General features: G+C 32.3%; 1 non-coding gene across 1 annotated transcript; it reads left to right on the top strand.

Moving 5' to 3' along the window:
* Positions 1-1429: 1429 nt before the first annotated feature.
* LOC130020234 (U6 spliceosomal RNA) lies at positions 1430-1536 on the top strand. Its single transcript, XR_008791989.1, has one exon. It is a non-coding gene; the product is annotated as a U6 spliceosomal RNA (small nuclear RNA).
* Positions 1537-5035: the final 3499 nt, after the last annotated feature.

Genomic DNA, 5035 nt, shown 5'->3' with positions numbered 1-5035 from the left:
CTCATTCAATCCATACTATAAACATAAGACCATAGTCATATTTTCTATACATGAGACAGGAAAATCAAGATTTTCAAAGGTTAAGTAACTTGCCCAAGGGCATGTAGTTCATACTTGAATATGAGTATAAAGTATAAAGACAGACTTAGCCCATATATATCACTTTCACTCTAGTTTCACAATTTTCTTAGATTAGAAGCTTATTGAAAAAAATTTACTTTTCACAGAATTCCTCAATTATCTATAAAACACCACATTGGGATTCAGTTCTCTGAATTTTAAACCGGTATAAAGTCTTTAGTTTTGCAAGACTTCCAGCATTCATATGCGAAAGATTTTCAGATTTAAAATAGCTGGTTTACTTTAATCGGACAAATTAATCAATCACCTGTTGCATTTACATTTAAAAATATATGTAGTGTACCTTATAAATAAATATAAAATCTTCCAAAATAATGTAAGAATAACATATGTTCTACAGTGGTTATTTTCCTCATTGTTTTTTTTTTGTCCTGAGCTATGTAGTCCATTTGTTTCATTTTTCCTAATGAAGAGGTCTGCTTGAATTATTTAAATATAGTCAGTTACAAATCACCTACTTTATTACTTGACATTTTCCCCATTACTGTTTATTTTGAAAACTTAATCAGAATTTCTATGTGAACTGGTTTCTTCTTATAAAGTTTTTTCTCTATATTCACTTTATGTAGCATCCTAGAGACATAAAAAACTATCTTAAATAAAAAGACACAGAGAGACAAATAAAACTAGTATTCAAGAAGTGTTTGGATAACTGTAATTATTGTATTAAAACAATCTTTTATGAATGCATAACACAGTGTTTATATTTATATTTATATTTAACAGAGTAAAGTAAAATTCCAAGTGCAATACCAAATAAAAGTACATGAATTTATTTCCCCACGTGATGCAATCATCTTATTTCATATGAGGATAAGTGGCAGATAAAAGAATAAGTGAATTATTTGAACTAAAACTACAAAAGGTCAAGAATAAAATTGTGACAAATTTCTTTAGTTTTTTGGTATAATGTCAGTGTTACAGCACAGAAGATAAACCATATTCCATAAATTAATTATTAGTACTTCTAAATCTTTAATAGGGTGGGCATTACAGATGATTTCACTGCAACAGTTGATATTTTATTGATATAAGAAAGACTCAAATGATCAGGGAAAATGAAGTTGTTTTATTTCCCCTCACTACATTAAGTATATCTCAGTAAATCTCTCTAACTTGATGCTCATTCCTTTTAAAAAAAATTTAAGAGGACTATAGTGTGCCAATTTCCCTTCCAGTCTACTTGACATAATAAAGACGGTGCTTGTGCATAATAATTGTTTCTTAACTAACTGAAACAATAAAAATAGTCTGTAGCATTTAAGCATTTAAAAATATTCTAAATCCGGTGCTCATTTAGGCAGCACATACAGTAAAATTGGAAACATACAGAAAAGATTAGCATGGCCCCTGCACAAAGATGACATGCAAATTTGTCAAGCATTCCATATTTAAGAGAGAGAGAAGAAGAAGAGGGAGGCTGTGCAGGGACGGGGTTGGGGAAACTAGGGACATTGATGGCTGGAAACGTTCACTGGTAAAATAAAAGGTGTTGGAACACTGTATTGACTGAAACCAAATCATGAACAATTTTGTAATTTTGTATCTCACAGTGATTCAATTTAAAAAATTGTAATATATATGTATATATATTCTATATCCTATATCACTGGATTAGCTTTAAATTATCTAAGGGCTATAAGTCATGTGGATGTAAAATTAGAGATAAATTTCTTATGCAAACATTTATACCATATGAAAGCCATGCAAATATTCCTTTCAAAGAAGAAAAAAAGGTTTTGTTTATTTTATTTCTCAAATTAAGTCCTTTCCTCTGAGCACAATTGCAAAGTACAGATTTACATATTTTTGACTGGAAACGAATTTACATATCACAAGGCTTCACAATGGGAAGATTTCAGGACACTGACACAGCCTAGGTAGCAGACTATTTAAAAAAAAAACAGACATGCAGAGAGTGAATTATTGCTGAACTTGACTTATTATATGTTTGGTAGGAATAACATGGAAATCCTTTCAATGAATAGTAACTGAAATCTAAACATCCTGAGTATGGAATGGTTTCAGTGGTGTTTAGATATTAAACTTGACCTAAAAAATAATGCAGTGTATGAGGACTGCAGAGAAAAAAACTATAAATGAGAAGGACTCTAAGGTTAGAAAAGTTACCACTGACAAAACAATTCATCTAAAAGAAGCACAGATTCTCCCATCCATCCTGTCAGCAAAGACGGAACAGGAGAACAAGAGGAAAGAGATTTGTCCTGCATTTCATTTGTGTAAGTAGAAAGAGTTTTAAAGTTTGTTATATAAATGAACTTGCTACAAAGATCAAAATGATGACATTTAAAGGTAAAAATGCCAAATAGTAGATCCTATTCATCAAACTCAGAAAGTTTAGAATTTAAAAAGGGACAACTTTTACTTGCTATTCATTTGGTAACATTTGCACAAAATAATATATTGCCACAGATTGTCAGCGAACTGACACTCTGCCAAGTAGTCTTTGATTCCAATTTGTAAAAGAGTAAGATGAACAAAGGATATCAGAATCCACAGGGAGAGAAAGACTGAGACAAGACATAGGATCATAGAGTCCATAGAATTTTAGAGCTAGAAGGAATGTAAAAAGCGATCTCATCTTTTTTTTCCTATATCTTTTTAGAAAAGCAGCTCAAACAAGTAATAATAAGACCCTCCTCAAGGGCACACAGTTAGTAGGTGACTGATTATCATACTATAAAGTAATGAATTATTCTAATAAAGCAAATGTGAGAAAGAGGTTATATATAACACATGAAAGCACATTAAATATAAAATTATTTTTCAATATCTGTATTTATATATAGTTCAAATGACTTATAAGTCATTTAAAGGAAAAACTTTAAAGGAAAAAGTCACTACTTTTCCCATGTTCAAAGTTTTAAAGGTGAACATGACTAGTATTTGTACTATTCTTTGAACTAATTTTAAAATAATTTTGAAAAATGTATTTTCTGTCATCTTCTTTAAAAGTATAAATCATATAAATGCTATATTCTTTAAAAATTCAGACACTTAAAATTTATCATTTAGTAAAAGTTGGGTATTAAGTACATTTCAAACACAAAAGTGGAATCACCATATTTGTACAATTACTAGAACACACAATTACACACAATTTGTACAATTACTAGAACACACAATTTGTACAATTACTAGAACCAATTGCTATTGTATGTACATATAATTTCATGTAGTTATTTGCACCATACTATAAATTTTATGACATCATATACCTGACACTTCTTTCTCTTTGCTTCTGCTATTTATTGTTTTATAAAATATTATTAAATATTGTATCTTGACTATCTGCCTTTTACATAAATGAGTGTTTTGCTATTTCTAGATGCTGTCAAAATACTGCATTATTTTGAAAAAAAAAAGTCCTTAAGCTTATAAATGTCAAGTATGCCTCTGGGTTTGTTAAGGGACTACAACAATTTTTTCACCTAAATCAAGGAGTCACAGGATTAATTATTTCCACTGATTGTCTCAATGCCAAATGAACACTTGGTGGGGAAGGAGTAAAACAGTCTCCCTTTCAGCTTGATTTCAGGGGCATCACAAGTTCTTGTGGCAACCTGCACTTTCCCTAGCCATGGGACAGGACCCAAAACAGCCCAACGTGCAGAATGTTTTTTTGTGTGAACTCAACTCTGTTCTGGTGATTCTACAACATTAGCCGGTTCTGATTGATTTTCTCATAGGAAAACAGAAGGAAACAGAGACAGAAAGGTGATTGGAAAGGTGGAGATACTCATCATCATTAGATCATTAGATTCTTTGTTTGTCTTTTTTTTCTGGGTCACATCCAGCAATGTTCAATGTTTACTCCAGGTGGGCTTTGGAGACCATATGGAGTGCCAGAGAGCAAACCTGTGTGGACTTGCCTGTTCCATTATTGCTCTGGTTCTTAAAGTCAGTAGATTTTTTTTAATTTGGGGGGTTGGGGGTTGGGTGGGCACCAGTAGTGCTTAGGGCTTACTCCTGGGCCTGCACTCAGAAATTATTCCTTGTGGTGCTATGGGGACCATATGGGATGTTAGGAATTAAAACTGCATAGACCATGTGCAAGACAAGTGACCTACCATCTAGACTATTTCTGATAAAAAAGAGTCTAATATCATCACATTCTTTATTGCTGATGCTAAAGAGAAAAAATTATTTAAAAAAATTGCTGAGGCTGGAGCGATAGTAGAGTGGGTAGGGCGTTTGCCTTGCACGCGGCCAACCCAAGTTCTATTCCCAACATCCCATATGGTCCCGCTGAGCACCACTAGTAGTAATTCCTGAGTGCAGAGCCAGGAGTAACCCCTGTGCATCATCAAGTGTGACCCAAAAAGCAATGAATAAATAAATAAATAAATAAATTGCCGTTCAATAATTTTTAGATAAAAGTAATGTGTCAAATGTGTCCTAGAACTGTTCAGATCCCAGATAATTCCCTGTTATAATAACCATGAAGACCTATTGGTCATTTTTTACTTTGAGTCAATAAAACACAAAAACCAAAGTCTTACATAGCCAGGGTGTCTGCCTACAGACTCTTAAACTAGAAAGAGAAAGGTTTTCAGTGCTTAAGTGGTGTGTGTACAGCAAGCTTTTAAACGAAGAAACTGACTTTCAACTTTGTTATCGACTTAATTTCAAAATGCATGTTATCCAGGAACATGAGTCTCAAATGCATATATAAAGCATCTATTTTCTACTCTGCTATATAGGAGAGGAAAACAGACAAGTCTGTAGAATTTGGTATTTGAAAAAAATTTCACACAAACTTTTGTTTGCTAAGACCAGCTAACATGCCATTTGCTGAGATGAGATAAAATATGACAATCAAGAACACCTCAATCTTTTTTTTTATTTTAAAAGCATAGATTTATCAGTTTTG

Source organism: Sorex fumeus, unplaced genomic scaffold (genome assembly GCF_029834395.1).
Source record: "Sorex fumeus unplaced genomic scaffold, SorFum_2.1 ptg000010l, whole genome shotgun sequence".
Classification (NCBI taxonomy): Eukaryota; Metazoa; Chordata; class Mammalia; order Eulipotyphla; family Soricidae; genus Sorex; species Sorex fumeus.
This window is presented reverse-complemented; position numbering and strand designations above follow the sequence as displayed.